Source organism: Marmota marmota, unplaced genomic scaffold (assembly GCF_001458135.2).
Source record: "Marmota marmota marmota unplaced genomic scaffold, marMar, whole genome shotgun sequence".
Classification (NCBI taxonomy): Eukaryota; Metazoa; Chordata; class Mammalia; order Rodentia; family Sciuridae; genus Marmota; species Marmota marmota.
Genome location: NW_026000019.1, coordinates 28,518,998 through 28,541,072, shown reverse-complemented (window position 1 = coordinate 28,541,072; position 22,075 = coordinate 28,518,998). Strand labels below are relative to the sequence as shown.

General features: G+C 44.5%; 1 protein-coding gene across 3 annotated transcripts in view; it reads right to left on the bottom strand.

The window, feature by feature from the left end:
* Kcnj10 (potassium inwardly rectifying channel subfamily J member 10) overlaps positions 1 to 22,075 on the bottom strand; it is a 31,740-nt gene that overhangs the window by 4,374 nt on the left and 5,291 nt on the right. The gene's annotated exons all lie outside the window — the stretch shown is intronic.

Here is a 22,075-nt window from a genome sequence, read left to right as displayed (position 1 = left end):
AGGTGTAAATAGAATCACCCTTGCTCTCTAAGAATTTGAAGTCTAGAGAGGAAGATACAAGTTTAGTAAGCAAATAATTGCAATACAATCTGATATTTGAAATTTTTAAATAAGAGGTAGAAAATAAAGAGTAGTAAGTTCATGGTTCCTTGAAAGTAGGGAAAGACTAATGAAGGCTCTACTAATCTCCATTCATCACAAAACCAGTTATAAGCAAGTATATAATTTTGAAATAGGATCCTAACCCATCCTCACAAATATCTATTATAAGGCAAGAAATGCTATTCCACGGAAATCCTTCTAGGCCAATCCCTCATAACATACACATATGCCCTTAGTTTCTCCATTCTCTCTCCCAGTTCCAAGTTAATAACCATTTATGATACTAAGATACTCATCTGAGTAAGGAAATAGCAGAAACTGCCATTCTTCTGCCCTCCAAGATGCTCTTCAAGTATCCAGCCCATTTCATTTATTATTATCATCATATGTTTGCATCATCTGGGGAAATCAGGTCTGGGTTAGGGTCTCAGTTGTTAGGTCTCAGTTGTCTCAGGAAGAGCACAGACAGGACTTGAGCAAAAAGCAGTGATAGAAGAGAAATAACATATTGAAGCTTCTTGGTATCCTTGGAACATTACCCCAAAAATTGGTAGGAAGGCCAGAACGTAGGTAGCAAAATTGTCTTGACTGAGTGAAGCAGGAGAGTTACAAGGGCATATTAGTGGCTATGTCTGCACAGGATCAAATTCAGGATTGCTATTTTCCCTGATAATAGAAAGTGAAACAAAGATCTGAAATAGGAGACAATTTATTTCACAAGGTCCCTGGCATCCCTGCCCAAGGAATAACTTGTACTTTTCCATCAGACAAAAATTCAATCACTAAGCCCATGGACTCTGGATTTGATGAACCGGATCTTCTGGGAAGGAGTAGAGTGATCTCTAGGGAGTTTGACCCTTTCTGGAGATCATAGAGGGTCATCATTCTTCATTTCAAAAGCCTGAGCTGTTGCATTTTATCATTCTTCACATTTCTCCCCTCCCCTGTCCCTGGAAAATTCTAAATTAGTTTGGTCCATTCATATTCCCATCCAGGTAAACACTTGAAATGGAGATCACCAATGGATGAGAATATTGTGAATGTTCAGAGGCAGCTAGGATGCCCGTTTACCAGTCCACAGTCCATTTGGAATTTTATTTACCTAAGAATACTACTCAACCAGACTTAAATGCTATTTACTGCCCAATGTCTTTGGCTACTTTGAAGCAAAAAACAAAACAACACCAACCAAACAAACAAAAAACTCTACAACTCTGAAGTTTGGAGAATTCCCATTTAGGGCCCAAAGACCCTATTTAGTACCTATTTAGTACTCAGTGGTGGTAACAATAATAAACCCCACCACAATGCCTATGCATAGGTTCCATTTTAGAGTTCAACGTAAATCTTATTTGATTGATCCTTGAACTCTTGAAAAGAAGTTTTAAAACCTCCATAAAAGACTCTGAGGAATATTGGAGAACAGAGGAATTTCCAGAGAGTTAGAGATGGGTTAACATGATTTTAATTTTCTTTTTTTAATATTTATTTTTTAGTTGTAGTTGGACATAATACCTTTATATTACTTATTTTTATATGGTGCTGAGGATCGAACCCAGGGCCTTGTACATACTAGGCAAGTGCTGAACCACTAAGTCACAACCCCAGTCCATGATTTTAATTTTCAAAAAGAAAAATGAGGTATGCTTTGCCAACCATAGACAAATAGGTAAGATAATGATCCTAGGCAAGATTCTTGAATAAAATTTTAAGATTCTAAGCAGGATGGGAGAAAGAAAGTTATCAATAAGACTCAGTGTAAGTCTACAGAAAACAAGTTGCATCAAAATAACTTAATTTCCTTCAATGATAAGGTTGTTAAATTGACAAATCAGAGAAATTCAATTAAGCGTACTTAAGCTTCAGCAAGATTTTTTCACCAGATCTATCATATGTCTTATCCTGGAGGATGAGAGAGAGATAAATGAAAGAAGGATAATCCCATTAGGTGACTTAAAAGTAGAAAATTAGTTGTACTGGTGAGTGGACCATCATGGCCTAGAATTAGCTTTCTATTAATGTACCAGAGTGCTTTATCTTTTGTCTTGGCCTATTCATGTTCTAAAGACTAATTTCATTCAAAACCAGAGAACACCATGGCTATCAATTATGTGGATGACATAAAGCTGGGATGGATTACAAATACAAGAGCTGGGCAGAATTAGGATCTCAAAGGAGCCAGATGAGTGAAGAAAGTAACAAAAAGGATTAACACTGGATTATTTACTTGGGTTCAAAAATTACCTGAACAAGTTCAAGACAAGGAAGATGAATGTAACCTGGCTAGCAGTACCATGAAAAAAAAAAAGAAATATTTTAGCAGAAAATAATCTAGCAGAAGTTCCCTTTTGCCAAAAGAGAAAAAAAAGCAATACAATCTTAAGCTACTTTAAAGTCCCTAGAATAAGAAAGTAGTTGGTTCTACTCTACTCCCTTCATCCCACGTCTACAGAATAGAGTCTCAAGGAGTAATCAGGATTTGAAAAGATTCAGAGCCAGATCACATGGCAAATGGTTGAAGGAAAAAGGGAATTCAATCAGGAGAAGAGACAAGGTAAGGATGTAACAGACGTGTGCCATTATTTGGCTTGAAGGACTATCATGTGAATGTAAGTTTGGTCTAGTTTTTTGGGCTCCAAGAGGAACAACCAGATCACTGAGTTCAAACTACAGGGAGAAAACTTCTAATCTTATATTATAAAGGACACTGTAAGGATCAGGACAATCCAAATGTGTAAAGAGTCCCTTGAAAGGTGGATGGTATCGTGACCCTGACAGCATGCAAAGATAGTTTGGACTGGCACTTTACAGAGATCCTATGTAGAAGATTAAAGTTTAAGATGGGGGTTGAAAGATTGTCTCTAATTTTGACTTCACTCATGGAGGATCAGGATGCCTGTCTCCTCCCTGATTCTGAAACAGGGGCACTTTACTACGGAGCTACATCCCCAGCCCTTTTTATTTTTTTTAATTTTGAGGTAGGGTCTCACTAAATTGACAAAGCTAGCCTGAGCTTATCATGCTCCTGGGATTACAGATATGCACCATCACATCTGGCTACCCCTGCACTTTCTGTGGTGACATTCAGGGATTGAGGGAAGATTCTGCATATTGGGGAGATTGGAAGATCTTAGGGATCAAGGAAAGGCTTGTTTATCATTCTTAAAATAATAGCCTATGATTACTTATTACTTTAAAATATGTAATTTGATCTCACAACACCAAGTAGTTAGGAAAGACATCATTAGAAACTAAGGCTCAGAGAGATTTGCCTCAAAATAGATGAGTGATGGAGTTCGGACCTGAACCCAAGTCTTCTGTCTCCTGGTTCAGAACCTCGAAATTGTAGTAACTGCTTCTGTGGACCCCAGGTTCATTTTATAGATCTCATGCTCTCAGAAGGTACCTGTGTAACCCTGTACCAAGGACCACAGTTGAGACAGAGAAGACAGAACCTGGAGCTCCTGGATCCCAGCGTTAAGGTCATCAGCTAATTGGCACTAGAGATTTTGGCTACTGGCTAGTCTCTTTGTTGCCCCCGGCTGTTGTGTTTGCCGCCTCCAGATGTTATGCCTACTGTTGCCAGCCTTTATTTCTGCCACCTCCGGCTGTGATCTGCTGCTCCCAGCTGCTGTGACACCTCCCACAGCCAGGCTGCTTTGTTCTCCAGGGTGGCCCCAGTCAGAGCAGATAAACAATCAGTACACTCCACCCCCAAACTGGCCAAGGCCCCTGGGGAAGGAAGCAGGCCAAAATTCTGCTGCTGCCCCACCCAAATTACACATCCTTCCTCTAGAGGGTGCTATTTCCCCCAAAACAGGCTCAGTCAAATACCAGAGACCCCATTATCAAGACAAGACCAGCCTGTGAGCAGTGAAAGAGACAGAAACAGGTTCATCCGCTGTCTCCCTCCTCTAAGAACTAAAGGAATGATTCTTTCCCTAATACAAAAGCCAGTCACACCTACAAGAATGTCCAGCATACTCCTTCAACAAATACCAGTTCCACATACTGCTCGGTGCTGTAAGCTCCCTAGAGCTGTGTTTTATTACCTGCAAGCTCATTTATTTTAATTGGAAGTCACTTATTCTCCAGAATGAATGAATTTATCAAAGACTTTCTTGGATGCAGGACTGATCTTGAGTTCTTTTTTTTTTGTTGTTATTATTATTATTATTATTATTATTATTATTATTATTATTATTTAACTACTGGGGTTGAACCCATGGGCACTGAACCCTATCTCCAGCCTTTTTTATTTTTTATTTTGAGACAGATCTCAATAAGTTGCCCAGGCTTGCTTCAAGTCTGTAATCCTCCTACCTCAACCTCCCAAATTGCTGGGATTACAGGTATGAGACACAGTGTCCATCTAGGACATGGCTCTTGTGACTTTTCTAACTAAATTGGCCAAACCTCCTCCCCATCCCCATTGCTTCAGGGTAAACTTCATGCCTCTTAGCACAGCATTCAAGGCCCTTAATGATTTGTCCTCTGTCTACCTTACTCTTGGTAATCTTGCACACATGCCTACACTCTAGTTCTATAAAGAACCTCATGATCCTTTCTACCTTTGAACCTACTTTCATACTGCCCAGCTCTGTGCCTACCTGATGACCATCTGCTTACCTTCTAAAACCCAACTGAAGTGTTAGTGATGCTCTTGGAAGCCTTCCCCGCCCTCAGAGAAATAGATTTATCTTCTCTGGGCTTCCTCCCAACCCACCCCGACATAGGTTCACGAAGCATGCTCTTGTGCATATTACCATTTTACAACACCATAGTGCTTTGAAATGTTTGTTTACCCTCCGTGGTCTCTTAATTCAAGGCCACAGACTGCCTTGCATCTGTTTCCCCAGAACCAAGTGTAGTTTATTAAGAAAGGCAGAATGGAGGGATGAATAAAAGTCTTGGCTTGTCCAGAGTGAGTAGGGTTGCAGCCTCAGTCCACCTCTCAGGAGATAACTAGTGGCTGTGGCTCTGTGGGAGGGGACCCAACTTTACACAGGCTTCACTAATGCTGCAGAGGCTTACAAATTCTTTTTTGAAAAGGGGGAGAAAGAAAGCCCCTAGATATCAGTGCCAGCCCTCATCTGGGTCAGTGGCCTTTTGCAGCAGAGTGCTGGAGTTGACTATGCTAAATTATGTGACTAGAGAAGATGCATCAAGCCCCTCCCAGGAGTAGTGAGCAGAAAGGCAGGAAAAAGCTGTGCACCTTCTCCCCAAACCTGTCAGGTTGGAAGAAGGGGCCCCAAGGAAAGAGTAGTATTTGTTTTCTCTGTAACAAGAGCAACTCGACTGAAAAGAGACTTGGGAGACAAATACTAAATGCATCATTTCCAAAAGTGAACAAATCCTCTTCTCCTATCTGTTCTCCTCTTTTGATTCCCTAAATCATTAAAGATGCCCTTATCCTCTCCGCTAGCTACAAAGTCTTGGGATCATCTCATACTCTCCTCCATCCTGTGGATGTATTTCTTGTGCCTCTTCCCTTCATTTCGTTGACTTCCTTTTGGTCTTTCTTTCTAGCCTCCTACTTACCTCATATCCATTCTTTCTCTCCTCAAATCCATCCTACTTTGCCACTGGATTACTCTTCCTCATTACACCTCTGATCATAAATCAGTGAACATTTATCCAGTACTTTACAAAACACTTTTGCATTTTATTCTCATGACTATCCTAGAAGATATTAAGCTCATAGTTCCTATTTTAGGAATGGGAAAACTAAGGCTCAGTGAGGTGATGTGAATGGGTGCATGGTGGAGCTGGACTTATGCTTAGGTCCTCTGGCTCTCCAACTCTTCCGTTTTTCTTTACAATATAATGGTCTCAGTTCTTTCCCTAGCTCAACAAAACTTTAATGTCTCATTAGCTACCAAAGAGAGGTCAAACTCAAGCTAGCATCTAGGGCCTTCCGTGATCTGATCTGAAACCTCCTTTCCAGCCTTATTTCCTATCACTCCTTACCTTTAGCACAAATCAGAGGAAACAAACAACTCCCCATTCCCTTCTTTCCTGCCTTCATATGATTGTTTATGCTCTTCCATCTTCTTGGCCTCTGAGCCCAGTTCAAATGATCCCTCTTCCATGAAGCCTTCTCTTATATCCACAGCTTTAAGTTATAGCTCTACTTTGTGGATTTCCACATATGCAACACTTATACACATCAATACCCTTTAAGGCACATCTCTTGGTGCATGTCACATCATTTGACTTCTACTTCAAATAAGCCTACTGAAAGAAGACTCTAGGAATAATATACCTTGGTTGTCCTAACAATTAGCACAATGTACAGCACATAGTAAGTGCTCAAGAAGTACTTTATGAGTGAATGAATGAGAAGAAGGGGCTCCAAACCCCTCCAACATAGGGGTCAACAGAGGAGAACTAGAAGGGACTCTGACCTCATAGTAGGACTGAGGACACTTGCAAACTCTTGTCCTAGACAGAAAGGATGAAACTTCACTTTGTCCTACAGCCTTTGGAGCTTTTCATTCCCCCTTCCTGTTTGTATCTTCTCTTGACTTTTCTTATAATGTTTTCTCTTTTTTCATGTACACATGGAAATCCCAGATAACTAATTAGAAACACTAATAGATATGCAAACAAACCAAATGTTTTCTTGTGTGATGATGTTGCCCACCATGCACAGTTGGAGTTGTGTTTCATGCGTTCGTTACAATAAATATTATTTAGCATCTACTGAGTACCAGATTCTAAACAAAGCACTGAAATTATTGATGTGGATCAGATAAGATTCGGTCCTTAAACACCTTCCAAGCTGATCAAGGAAGTGATTATAAAACAAGAAGGAAGTCATGAGTGCCACAGAAGAGGTGTCAGTGAAGAGCAAGGGGAGTTCATGAAGAGAAAAGTGACATCGAGCTTAAGGAATCAGGGTTGGAGAGGTAACTAATATGTCTTAGCTGAGCACCTAGGCACTGGACTCAATTGGTTTTCTCTTTTAGTGTTAACTCTTATAATTCTCCCAAAGAATCCTTTAAGAATTTTATTGTCCCCATTCAGACCAAGAAATATATTTAGTGAGTAAAATCATATGCTGAGATTTTTCTTCCAAACCTGAAGAAAAGTGCTACCCCACTTGCCCCATCTTAGTTTCATTTTGGCTATTACTAAAATGTTTGCCCCCTTCTGCTCTCCTTTTCACCCTCCATGTTGTCTTGCTACTCTCTACACATCTTTCTGGATCATCCTTCTTCTTATAATTTCTCCATCCTCCATCCTAGAGGTCTGATTTTTTAAAGATGGTGATATGGAGGAATAATGCTATTCTATCCATCTAATCTCAACTCTCTCTTTTATTTATTTGTTTACTTACTTACTTTGGGTACTAGAGAGCAAACCCAGGGATGCTCTGACACTGAGCTATACCACCAGCTCTTTTTATTTTGAAATAAGGCCTAACTTAATTGCCCGGACTGGCCTCAAACTTGCAATCTTGCCATAGCCTCCCAAGTCACTTGGATTACAGGCATGTGTCACCACACCTGGCTAATCTCAACCCTTATTTTGAAATTCTTTATCCTACTATTCTCTTATTTCCCAAGACCTACTTGTCCACATTAATAGAGATACTCTAAGTGCTGGATCCTCTTGAGTATTATCCCTATTTTCTGGAAAAGGGTCTCTAGATTTAAGGATTTGGGAGTGGGATCAGAAAAGAAGGCAGTTTCCAAGAAAATAGGGGTAATGCCCACTATGGTAATTAACTCATCCAACTTTTTTAGATTGGAAGGTATTTCTGAATCAGTCACTGTTGGGTAGATAGAAATAGGGAATTATGCCAGGTGTTGTGGGAGGCTAAGGCAGGAGGATTACAAGTTCAAGCCTAGCCTGGGCAACTAGTGAGAACCTGTCTAAAAATAAAAAGGGCTGGGGATGTAGCTCTGTTGCAGAACACCCTTGGGTTCAATTCCTAGCACAAGAGGGGAAAGAGGTAGAAGAGGGAAGGAAGGAAGGAAGGAAGGAAGGAAGGAAGGAAGGAAGGAAGGAAGGGAGGGAGGGAGGGAGGGAGGGAGGGAGAAAAAAATATATAGATAGCACCACCTCACTCTCTGTCCCAGAATCAGTCACCATACCCAGGTGCTAGGTATTTAGAGAGTCCTATTCACAGGCAGAAGGGTTTTGAGCCTCAGAACTGGAGGCTAGGCTGTCTCCAAACCCACACTTATCTCACAGTTGAGCCAGGTATGTGTCCATGCATAGCATTCTGGAGACAAATGAGACAATCAGGCACAAGGATGGATAAGACCAGGCCCAGCAAAAAGGGGCAGCAAGCATTGCCAGGAAGAAAGTGCACTGCACTGGGAACCAAAAGACTCAGATGCCAGTCTCAACTCTGCCACTGACTCACTGTGAACTTGGGCAAGTCCCTACTTCTCTCAGCTTCATGGTTTTCACTGTGGAAGAAGGTTGTATCAGTTCCCCCTCCAACTGGAGCACACACCCTTGCACAAGAGACACTAGAGTCACAGGATTCACTCTAGCCTATTTTCCTCAGATATCAATGTTAAAAATCTTGAGGGAAAACAATATTTTAATATTATACAAGTGCCAGGCACAGTAACTCACACCTGTAATCCCAGCTACTCGGCAAGCTGAAGCAGGAGGATCACAAGTTCAAGTCCAGTCTGGGCAACTTAGCAAGCCCCTATCTTAAAATAAAAAAAAATCAAAAGGACTGGGGATATAGTGTGGTGGCAGAGTGCCCCTGAGTTCCATCCCCAGTACTGAAATAAGTAAATAAATAAATAAATAAAACACATACATATAAACAAGGAATGCACAACAGAGTAGAATGAGACATTTATATTACTTAAGACCAAAACAAATCTCAAGGGCATCTAATGCATGGCACCTGCAGCTGGTCTCTGTAGCTTCAGAACACAAGCTCCTTCTCCTCTTTCATCCAAAAAAACATTGCTGGGTCAGTTTGGAGGTGCTATGTTAGAAGATGACTAAGGTCACTTCTTCCTACTATGGTCCAATCTCATTCTTCCCACTGGCCTCAGTGGAGGGAGGAAACAAGTACTCATCTACCTTCCATCAACTGTATTATCTTTTTTAGATACCAAGGCCCACTTGAATAGTGACTTTTGAAGCCTCCAGAAAGAGATCAGCTGCACTGGGAACTGAAAAAATGCATTTCCAGGTTTCCAAATGTGTTTGTTGTTTTTTTTTTTTTTTTTTAATTGGTGGTGGTGGTACTGGATTAAACCCTGTGGGCCTCATGCATGCTAGGCAGGAGCTCTACCCTGAGCTCTATCTCCATCTCCTTCCAAATGTTCTTAATGAGAGAAGGGGGAAGTGAAGAGGAAGGAGACGGGTATAAGAGGAAGGGCAATAAGAAAAGCTCACAGGATTATGTAAGCTCTCAAGGTTACAAGAAGAATGGGGTTGGGTTTGGGGTTCTTTTCAAACTTAATGTCTTTATTCATCAATCTCCCTCCTGTCCTGCCCCAAGGAAAATAAACAAATGGAAATGGAGCCAGATGCACACAAATCTTGAGGTGGGGAAAAAGAGGGCAGTGTGTGTGTCCAGAGGCCTGACTTTCCAGCTGGGTCACTGCTGCCTCTGTCTCCCACCCTCCAGTCTCCTTCCCCTTGGCCCTCCCATCCTCTGGCCCCAGCCTGACACCAAGACTCTGGACCAGGAAAGAATAGGCTTTTCTTCCCTTGTGTCAACGTTTGGAAAGTTCTCATAGTTTGATCAAAAGAAAGGATAAAAGCCTTCAAAGCATTTCCTGGGAGTCTGTGACCTCTGCCTGGCCCTTCTGACCCCCCTGTGTGTTTTCTATTCCAAGAGAAGGAGGGACAAAGAGATGGGGCCATGTCAGATGTTCTCCTCTGTTTAGGCACCACCCCTGCCTGTTATTGTAAGCTGATTGGGACCAGTTCCCCTTCCTCCATCCCAATCCCCAGGCAGTGCCTTCTGTCCCCTTCTGGGGAGAAGTGTTCTTGCAGAAAACTGCCCAGAGGGTGACGTGTTAGGGACCCCCTTTTCTCCTAATGGGTGGGAGGATGACTTCCGTGGCATACTGCCTCTTTGTGCACCTGCTCTCCCAACCATCCACAGCATCCCCAGCATACTTCCTCCCTAAGTGACCACAAGTCATGGTGTCTGCTCCTAAACATCGTCTGGGACAGGAAGGCTGCACATCCTGGGCTCTGCGGGGAATTGGTCCTTTGTGAGGAGCTTGGCACTGTGTACAGTTCAATTGAGGACAGATGCTGTACCACTTCATCCTCAGCCCCAGCTCCACTGATCCTGGGAGCCTGCTAGCCTGGCCCCATCTGGGTCTTCCACTCAGAAGAACATCTACTTGGAGATGTTAACCCAATCCTCCTCACTTTGAAGAGCCAGGAAAATCATTTATTAGTGCTAAGATTCAGCTAGAAGGAGTGGCATATTTAGGAATAATTCCTATTGTTGTTGTTAACCTATTGTTATCAGTTAAGACATGAGATATTGAAAAGGTTCCCAGGAAATTGGGGAAAATCTGAGGGTCGGGCTGGGTTAGAAAAGAATTGAATGAATATGTCTGTTTAGGATCTCTCCTTCATTTGTCACCTCTACCCTGGCTCTGCAATCAATCATGGCCTGGTCTAGGTCCTGGGGTTCTCTATAAGAGGTCTCTAGGTTCAACTTCTCTCCAAAGATATTGATTGAGGAATCAATTAATTTAGATATTAAAAATACCCTCCCAAACAAAGGCACCTCAGGACAGTTCACCTCCACCCCTGTCTCAGCTGAGTTTCCAGCAGGGGGACTGTCAGGACTACAGATGGAGGGCAGGGGTGGTGAGATTTGTATGAGTACCTACAAATCTCAAAACTTCAGAGCTACCTGCCACTCTCCTCCTTGAGCTGAAGAGTTACCTCCCTACCACAAGGGGGCAGGGCTCCCCAATCCCTCAGAGTGCCTTTGCCTGAGCAGCCTGCCCTCTTCCACAAAGGCTCATCACTGCCCGTATCAACACCCAAGCCCACTCCCTTTACTATTAGGCGGAATCATATGAAATTGCCAGTTAACAATAAATGGGTCTAGGGGCTGGGGATGTAGCTCAGTGGTAGAGTGCTTGCCTAGCATGTATGAGTTCCTGGTTTAATCCCCATTCAAAAAAAAAAAAAGTCATAATTGGTAATATCAAATAATTCAAATAATACTAACAATGAAAATAATAGTAACTCCCACCTTCAGAATCTAGGGCTATGCAGCCTACAAAGCACTTGTACAAATTCAGAATAATTGCATTTGATTCACACAGCCATACTGGGTGGCAAGTAAAGCAACAGGAAGCTCACTTCAAGGTCACAGCTGACCTTCTAATCATTAAATCCATCCACAGCAGCATTTGAGACCAATGACCAGTCACGCCATCCTTCTTCTTCTTGTTGCTGGTGATTGAACCATGGGTGCTTAACCACTGAGCTACACCCCTAGCCTTTTTATTTTTTATTTTGAGACAACATCTTGAGCTTGCAATCTTCCTGCCTCAGCCTCCTAAGTGACCAAGATCAGCCTGTCCATTCCTGACTTGCTCTCATTTGGCTTCTATTGCAGTGAGGTAGGAATTCACTGATTTTGTAGACCTCAATTAGCCACTAAGGCTAATCTAGCTTTGTGATTTGGGGCAAATCAGTTAAATCTCTTAATTTCCATTTCTTCATCTACAAAATGTTCTAATAATACAGAGGTGTTGGGAAAATTAAATGAGATCATGCACAGAAGAACTCTTTATGAGTCAGGAAGCACTAAGTATGTAGAGAGTCCTTGGAATGATTGATTGGCCTCTGTTGACTTTTGATGGGTCTGTTTTGCTGTGGTTCCCCCCTCTGCCCCATCAATGTTGGTTTTTCTCAGGTATCTGCCCTAACCCCTCTATCCTCCCTTCTTCAAATGTTTCAACCACTCCCATGGATTCCACCTACTTCTGCCCTGTATGTCCAGGCTCCCTCTTTCTAGGATCTTCCAATTTTAACATGCTCGGTCCCATGTCCTCTCTCCTCAACAGTCTCTTTCATGTTGCCCTTTTTGTTCACAGAATTAGTGCCCGTTTAGCGCCCAAGCTCAAAATCTTAGAGATGGGCTGGGGATACAGCTCTGTTGGTAGAGTGCTTGCCTCACATGCACAAGGCTCTGGGTTCAATCCCCAGTACCTCAAAAAAAAAAAAAAAACCTTAGAGTCTCGCCTGATTTCCCTTCTGCCCCTTGTCCAGTTGATCACTAGATCTTATTAATTCTGCCTTTGCAGGTATCTCTCCATGTCTTTGACGCTGTTCTAGATCAGCTTTGTATTCTCTTTCACCTGAACTGTTGCAATGACCTCATGGTCCAACTGCCCCAGGCTCACCTTCCTCACTCCCAGCCCCTTGGCTGCCACAATACCTTTGTACAACACACTCTGATCCCATCACTCCACTCTGACTTGTCCATTAGAGGATTGGGCTCCCATGGTTTTTGTGATGAGACCCAAATGGCTTGACATAGTATTCAGAATCCTTCACCATCTGACTCCACCTCACTTTTCACAGCCTCTCCTTTTGCTCCTTCTCCAAATTCTAGCCAAAGAGAACATGCTGCACACTCTCCTTGCCTGTCCATGCCTTTGCTCCTGTATCCCCCTCCCACCTAGAATGCCTCTCGCTGTCCTCCCAACTCCTCCAGGCCCCCTTTCTTCTATCTAAAATCCCTTTTATCCTTCAAGGGTCTGTTTCAAAGTCTCCTCTGCTGTGAAGCCTTCCCCTGGCTCTGAGATAGAAATATTTAGTCTATCTCTGTATTCCTGGAACGTTTTGCTAGAGCATCCTTTATCCTTCCCAAGAGATTGTGAACTTTTTGAAGGCAGAGATTACCTTTGAGTTTTAACTGATTCTTTTGAATTTAAACTAATTGTTTAGAATAGAAAAAAGACTTAAACATGAAATCTCCTGGTGATCCTAGGCTAGGGATGGTAACTATATAGCACATGAATCACTACTCATTCCCCACCCCTCAGCTGATCCAACTAGTTCATTACAGTGCCTTTTCCTGACTGAGCCTCAGAATCTTTCTTAACACAGCAAAACCATTTCCAATCGAACGGAGTAAACCTAAGAAATGAAAAGTATTTTTTATCCTGCCATGACTGGGTCACAGCCAAAAGTCCCTACCTATTTTTCTTTGCCACTATTTGTCATCCCAGTCTATTTCATGTGCCAGCTAAGGGAACTTCATTCTAGGTGCCCTTCAACAGATGAATGGATAAAGAAAATGTGATATTGAGATACACACACACACACACACACAAAATCTCTTAATCTTTCTAGATTTCTTCATCTAAGGAGACTATAAAACTTCATGTTGTACAGGATTACTTGAGAGAAATAAAGTGTGTGAAATCTGTAAGGCCTTTTGCAAATAAGGATATTATTATTATCCTACTTTGGAGATGAAGAGAAAATCCTATGGAAGTAAGGAAACTAAGACTCACAGAGGTAAGGTAACTTGTCAACATATATTTAATAGCAATTAAATTAAAATTAATGGGACTCTGTCTCCAAGTCCCATTAACTTTTGTTTACATTGCTTCTCTAGACCCCGGTGGGCTTAACGATGCTCAAGCTAACCCCCTGCCTTATTTCTGTTTTCTCCAGGGTAACAGTGATTCCTGGAATAGGATTTACTACAGTCACAGAATGTGAGAAGGCTTCGGACTCCTGCTCTCTTTTCCACTTCCCTATCATTCCCAGGATGAGGCTTCCTTATTGACCTGTCAGCAGGTGAGAAAGACATGTGGTGAGGATCCCAAATAGAGCAAAGTCCCTTAGTTACTATCCTCTGGCCCCTGTCATCTCACCTGCCCCCAAACTCAGGGACTCTAGGAAGCTGGTAGGATTCTTGAGGCCCAGCATGGCCAGGCCCTAGAAGATAAGGTTCTATTGCCTGATCTGTCACAAGAGTCTGGGAAACTAGAGAGGGAAGAGGCTACAGCCTGGACTTTTTTCCTTGGAGGTTCCAGGGTCATGATGGGGATCCCCACCTTAGAGAGAGTAGGATACTGACAAGTTCCCAGCTGAAGGCCCTTCTCTGTACACTTTCTCATTTGCCATCTTGGATAGTGACAAGGGAGGGCTTGAACCTAGTTGGTAGATGCCCAAGAGGTAATATAGGATGCTTAGGGAGGCAGAGCTACTCCCCAGAATGCAAACATTCCTGGGGCAGCTGCCATAGGCATCTGCCTCCTCCTTCCAGGAAAGACCATTCTGTCTTCCCAAAGAGAATATTTCCTGAACTGATCCTTAACTGTATCTTGTTCATTTTTGTGTCCTCCTCAGTGCCTGGTATTTCTGGATTTTTTTTAAAGGTTACTGGTAATTGAACTCAAGGGTGTTCTATCACTAAATTATGTCCCTAGTGTTTTTATTTATTTATTTATTTATTATTTTTTAATTGCAAGGACTGAACCCAGGAATGCTCTATCACTGAGCTCCTTCTTCACTACTTTTTATTTTTTATTATTTATTTATGTGTTTACTTATTTATTTATTGTGGGGATTGAACCCAGGGTGCTCTACCACTCAACTATGTCTCCAGCCCCTTTTATTTCTTTTTGAAATAGCGCCTCACTTAGTTGCCCAATTGGCTTCAAGCTTGCAATCCTCCTGCCTCGACCTTCCATGTTTCTAGGATTACAAGTGTGTGCCACCACCTAGCTATATTTCTGAAACTTAAAAGAGCCTGGGAGATTGATATTCTCCATTATTTGTCTTTCTTTAGGTCCTCTTTCCAACTGAGTATCATGCTTTGTCCTTGGGAAGTCCTTCCTCCAAGTTTCCCATTGAACTTATAGCACTGGGAGATACGGGCTCAATTTCCCCCCATCAGCCTCTACTCTAGACTGGGGAGCTGTCTTCTCTCTGGTTTCCCTCAGTTCTTACTCCATACTATCCTCAGCCCCACTTCAACCACACCATCCCTACTGTCACAGTGAGGATGGCCATATGGGGAAACAGGCTCACAGTCAGCACACTGTGATTAGCAGAGGTGCCCCAGTGCCAGACATACAGAGTCTTCATCAGAGGAGACACATCTTTCATGATGGGAAAGGAGAGAGACAGAAAATGTCAGTCCTGGGCCCAAACAGCTACAGAGTGCAGAGTCAGACAGCACTGAAGCTGAAGCTTTGCTTTGGACCAATAGATCCTCCTAGGGGCCTCAAAGCCTCCAGTGCCTATCTGACCAAGACAAGAAGGATGAGTCTTAGGAAAAAGAGAAAGAGAAAAGTTGGGAAAGAAGGGCAGAAGAGAAGCAGAGGGACTCCACCTGCAAAGTTCTAGAAGGACAGGTAGGACAGGTGTATCGTCAACATGGTTTCTGCAGACCTCCCCAGCACTGATAATTCTCTGTCCTCCATCCATCCACCCCCTCACATGCATACTCCATCCCCCAGCCACACCAAATTTCTCTTGACCTGGAACTCAGTATGCTTTTTCCTCCCAAGAGTACATTGCAAATAATGGAGCCTCTTCCCTGGACCCTTTTCCATTCCACTTTCCCTGGTTAATTTCTCCTTTAGTCCTCAGCTTAGATACTACATTCTCTGGAAAACCTTAAAAGATGAATCCAGCGACCATGTGAGCTGCACCCTTCTCTATGTTTCTAGAGTAACCATGAACTTCACCTGTCTCAGTCCCTTCGGAGTTCCAGGATTGTGCTAAGTGGTCCACACAGTGCATCATCCTGTCCCCTCAGGGAGGTCGCTTATAGCATTGCTCTCACATAAAGTATGGAAACTAGACTTAGACTAGCTGATCTTCCCAGGGGGACTGCTAGTAAAGAAGAGGTGGCACTGCAAGTTGGACCCAGGGCCACTTAAACCAAAATGTGCTTGCCATCTTTCTGCTCAGTGCTGTGTCATAGAATATCGGTGCTCAGAGGCCCTCCATGGATACCCATTCAGCCCGTCATTTCACAAAAGTGGAAGCCAAGGGCTAAAAATGGTGAGGAACTTTCCCAAGCTAACTAGTAGGGCATGTTATTTTATATCAGAATCAGAGTAATAACACTGGCCTTCTTCATCCCAACTTCCTTCTTCCTCCAAGATCTGACCCTGGGGTCCCAAAGTGCCAGTTGATGTGGAGCCAACCTTGGACTCCACGGAGCTTTTCCCCTGTACATACATAGTCACAGTGGGATGTGATCCATCTGACCCTCCCATCCAAAAGATCTCATGGGTGTCCTTCATCCCCCTGCAGCAACTGGTCCAGAAATAAGCCAACAAATTAGAATAAACGGCAAATAGTGAGATCCCTGGGAAGTGGAGGGGACTCATTCACTGATGTTCTCATTGGGGACCATGGAAATGGTCAAAGGAGTAGTACCTCGGAAACAGTTGGAAATCCCATGGTTCACGGGGGCTCTGAGAGTCACTGAAACTATCTCCCAGGCCACCCAAACTTTGTTCAATATGAAGCAAAAAATGGACCTCTCCTCATCCCCTATATCCAGAAATATTTTAAACCCAGGAAATGTTTCCTGTTCAGTCAAATGTTATCTGTGGCCGCCTAAGCAATTTACTTGTATTTGCATCCTTGATGGAGAGGGAGATCCATAGGTACTCTGGACCTATAATTCATACTCAAGCCACCTTCACTGACAGGTGTCCTCTTAACTCCCTTTCTTCTTTAGAGCTACTGTCTAGTATGTAGAGACCAACCTCTGACCCTCTCACAGAGAAGTCCAAGAGGGTCCACCATCACCCGTTCCTAGCTTTCCATTTATTTTTTGTCCACATTCCTCACTTAGGAGAAGGATAGGGGCAGGAGTGGCATACAGACACTGACCAGATACTGAACTAGATTCAGAAGTGACTGTCTCGCTTTCCTCTCTCCCAAAATAACTAACTGCCCCAATACAGCAAGGGAGTTGAAGTTTTATTTTTGAGCAGTCCTCTTTCTCCATCAGGGGACATTTAAAAGGACATTTGGAGGCAGAAAAACCACAGCAAAGCTGGGAGAGAAACGAGGATAGATAGATGATGCAGTGCAAGCAGAATCCAGGAACAGGGGGTGGGGGGACATCTAGATAAGGAACAGGGAAAGCCAGGTGCAGTGGAACACGCCTGTAATCCCAGTGACTCAGGAGGCTGAAGCAAGAGGATTGCAAGTTCGAGGCTGGCCTAGGCAATTTAACAAGACCCTAAGCAACTTAGCAAGACCCTGTCTCAAAATAGAAAAAAATTTTAAAAGCACAGGGGATGTGGTGCAGTGGTAGCACCCCTGGGTTCCTCCAGTATAAAAAAAATGCAAATGGAGAGAAAGAATAGAAAAATGCTGCAGCCCTTTTGTGTAATTTTCATGTAAGGGAAACATCATGGAGATAGGTGCTCAATAACTTTGACAGAGGAGCAAACTACTATCAAGTTAGCTGTGACCTATCCACACTCCCAGGTTGTTGAGAGCCACAGCCGAAGGGGCCCCAGCAAACTTCCAGCTGCCGGCTGATGATTGGCTCACAGCGGCCCCAGCAACATCTAGCTGATTGGCTCCTCTGCGGTGATGCTCATTGGGCTGTTTCCCTGCCCTTTCAGACCACGGAGCTGCTCATTGGGGGACTTTTTTGGCTCCGCCCACATGACCCAGCCAATCGGCCTCAAGAGCAGGAGGATTGTGGGAGGTGGAGAGAAGCTTGTGGGGGAGAGAGAGGCTTGTGGAAAGCCGGTGGTGGCAGTTGAGGTTCTGAGAGTTTTTCCTGAGAGGCTGTTTTGTTTGGCATGTGTGGTTCTAAAAATAAAGTTAGTTTCTTTTGACAAGTGGCTCCTGATTGTGCCCAGCCAGACTGCGGCACCAGGTCTCCATAGTGGAGTCAGTCCTCAAGTCCTTGGGATTCCAATGGGCCTTCTTCTCTTCTTTTACATCATTTGCTCCAGGCTGCTAGAAGATTCCCAAACTAGAAGAGTAGGAGAGTCAGACACACTCCTCACAGCTTCTTGTACAGACATAGGATAGTCCCTGGGAAGTTCAGACCTGGGCATCTTGAAGTACTTAGTCACAGAAGAAGGCTATAAAGTTATTCCCTTCAGTGATCCAGAGTCAGAGCAGGAGTGGGGATGGTGGGAAGGTAGGAATTGGAAGGAGGTAGGCTCACTCTGCCTGCACCATGTGGAAGGGTCAAAGTGAACTTTTAAGGTTCTTTCTAGACCCAGAAACCAATTTAAGATCCTGATGTTCTTCTCCCTACTCTCAACTGCAACCATGTCCCCATTTTTTCACAAAGGTAAGTAAAATATAGTTCTGTTAATATTCTACAGTGGTACAGGGTCATCTGAGTGGAGCCAAGAGATAACTAGCACATGCATACACACACAAACCCTAGGGCAAGAGACCAGTCTGTCCCAGCCTTGCCACCAACTGTCTGGACTCATTGTCTCACCTCTCAGAGCCTTTCTGGGAAAATACTGACTGTCTCACCTACCTCATAGAGCAGTGAGAGAACGGAATATGCCAGAGTGCGCTGGGCAAATGCAAAGGCTGGTCACCCTGGGCCTGTACTGGGTCAGGATGGGATTAGTATTCACATGTCCTTCCATCCAGTGTGTTTGACTCAGCACTGGAGTGGGGGTCCTGGCCTGCTAGATTCTCTCCATGGGTGGAGGGAGCCATGCTCAAGAGTTCAGCAGAGGCTGTGTCTGTGGTTAATGTCTGTGGTTAACGTATAAGCAGGTGTGGTCTGGGGCAGCAGGACATTCTTCGCCCCAGGGCTACATTCTTGAGGTCACAACAAGTGCAAACTTGTTATAACCTGTGTTGGAGCAGCAGAGGGCAGCTGGGGCACCACGGGGGCGGGGCGGAGTGGTGGGGGGGTGGGGGGTGGGAGGGATGGTGCTGAGATGCCTGGGTGAGGTGGGCAGAAAAAGTGTGCAGGTGCATGTGTTGGCAGGCAGGGAGTGTTGACGTGCCAGTCTGTGTGCCCGGCATGGCACGTTGCATCTAGGCACATCTACTTGGGCGTGTTGGGGGAGCTGTGTATGGGGCCGCATAGATGAGTGCGTGCCTGTGTGTCTCTGCATATATGAGCCTAAGGGTGTCCCTGTGGTGGGAGGAGTAGGGGGTTGGGCAGCCAAAGGCCCAGGCTGGGCATATAGAAGGAAGCGTGGGCAGGCTGCGAGTGCCCCTGCCCGGTCTCAAAGAACCTGCATTCCAACTCCATCCACAGACTGCCCCCACCGCTGCTAGCAGGGCCTATCCCCTCCTGTGCCCTCCGCAGTCTGCTGCCCTGTCAAATGCCCATCTCACCAGCCTGCCCAGGGAGTGGGGGGGTCACCCTGCCCATTCCTCCTGGCCCTGGGCCCACTCCCCCGTGCTCTTTGGGCCCTCCGGACACTGGGGCGGTTGGGGGGTGGTGGGGGGAGGCTCTGAAAGCAGGTGACTGTTTGGGGGAACTCAGGGACAGAGCCCCCATTGTGCCCGCCCCAGAGCCGCCTCAATGGAGCTCTCTGGCACAAAGGGGCTTTGACAATGGGCAGGACATTAGTATGCAGAGCCAGCCCCTCAGCCCTCTCGCTGTCCCACAGCCCAGGGGCGGGAGCTGGGGGGCTGCTGGCAACTAGAAAGACAGGGGTGGGGCAGGACTGAGACTGAGGAGACCTTTACCCACAGGGGCTCCCCTGGGGGCACTGCCCAGGAGTCAGGAGAAGGAGACTTGATGAGGGCCCCCAAACCTGCCACTTCCAGGAGAGGACTCTCTAAACGGAGACAGCCACGGGGACAGGAGAGGTGGGAAGGGGCTGTAGGAGACCAGGCCCCTTGGTCCCTGGCTGATCTGTAGAAGTGGGTGGGCCATAGGAATCCACCTATTCTTACCTTAGTTTTCCATCTAGTCCAGGGCACGTGTGGGTAGAAGAGCAAATGCAGAGCGCTAAACAGCAAGATCTCAAACCAAACCCCAGAGCCACCACGGGGACAGAGGCTGTGTCTCAGACTGGTCAGGTTTTGGGGAGTAGGGGAGGGATCCCAGCCCCCAAAACCCAGAAAGAATATGTTGTCAGGGTTTGGGGATCTTGGGGCTTCTGCTTCCTTGGGGGTGCCACCCTCTTATAAGACCTCCAAAGCTGTGATGGGAGAATGAAGAAAGCACTAGGAGGAATCCGGCATGGTGACTAGGGACAACAGCCCCTACACCTCTGCCAAGGCGTGCAGACCTGATAAGGGGGAACAGCTCAGGGGGATTCTGCTCAAGGGCCATAAGCTATGACGAGCCCTTCCTTGGTGTTTGTGTCTATCTCCCCATCTACCTCCTCCCTTCCCACTGTCTGCTCCCCCCCAGGGATTCCCCCAGCACACCAGCTGTCTTTCCCAAGGTGCCATGTTCTGTCCAGTGTCACAGCACAAAGGGCAGAGAAAGGATGAAAGGGCTCAGGGTCAGGTGGCAGAAGATCTGAGAAGAGGGCAATGATTGCAATGGGCTGCAGAAGATGGACACTACCTGAGCTATAGTATTGCCCAGTCACAGACTTCTTCTCCCTGGGGCCAGAAGAGACAACTAGAGCACTGTACAGGGTTGCTCTTCCAAGGCAAGACAGAAGAATCTCCTAGGTTTAGAAATGCCTTCCTAGATTTCTTTCTGTTCTTTTCAGATGTTATTGAGGTCAGGAAGTCTTCCCTGCCATCTATCCTCAAGGCTTTCTGCTATATTCTATGGGTCCTGTGGGGTCAGCTGGGACTGCTGGGGGATAGGATATATGGGCTTCCTTCACTCTCTGGAAACTCTCCCTCATAGAGTCCAGTTGAGAGAGCACAGTCAGACTCCTGGTTCAGAGTTCCACAACCCTGTTCTTTCCCTGGGACCTTGCACTAGTCACTTGCCCTATCTGAGTCAAGAGGCCCCCTGTGTAATATGGAAAGATCACCTCTGTGTCTTTCTACTCTGGTCTGATGAGCAATGGATTCAGGGACAAGGTTCAGGAATTTAGTAAGAGTTCACATTACTGTGCACTTTTCTAATGTCGTATCATTTCATTATCAGAAACTCTAAAAAGCCAGCACTTTGTTAAAGTCCCATTGTACAGATGACAAAACCAAAGCACAAAGATGCTAATGCTTTGCCCAACATCACATAGCTAGTATGTGGTAGAACTAATATTCAAACTCACTTAGGTAGTTTGCCCCCAGTACCCACATGATTAACCATTACTCCCATACAATCTCCCTAGTGAAAACATTCAAAAGACCTGGCTGAGGGAAATCAGCCAGGAAATTTAGATTGGCCCAGGGTCCTTGAAAATGTTTGCAGAAGCCAGGCATGGTAGCACATGCCTGTAATCCAAGCAACTTGGGAGGCACAGGAAGATCACAAGTTTAAGGTCAGCCTCAGCAACTTAGCAGACTTCTGTCTTAAAGAAGAAGAAGACAACGATGACAACGACGACAAGAAGAAAGAAAAGAAAATGAGTAAAGCCTAGGCACCCTTGAGGTTTCCTGAAACATTTTCAGAGGTTTTATGAGGTCAAACCTATCTTCATAATAATGTTATATTACATTATTTGCTCTTTTCACTTTCATAATTTCAAGAGTGTTAGGTGGAATTTTCTAGAAGCTGTATGACATACATTACAGTGTATTGAATATAGCAACAGATAGGAGAAACCAACTTTTTAAAATTAAGCTATCCATTAAACGGATGAGAAAATGTAAAACAACGTCACTCTTACTAAACCTGTTGTTTTAGAAAATTTAGGTATTTTTCATTAAGATGTGTCATTTGTGTTAACAGGAAGTAGAGTTATTGCTGTTATATTTTCCATGAATTAATAATGATTTTAAATCTCCCCAATGTTCATTTCTAACATGGTAAGTATTGATGTGATTCATACAAATTTTTTGAAAATCTTCAGTAACTTTGAAGTGTGAAAGGGTCCTGAGATCAACAAGTTTGAGAGTCACTACACTGCTCTAGCTAACCTCAGAAGCT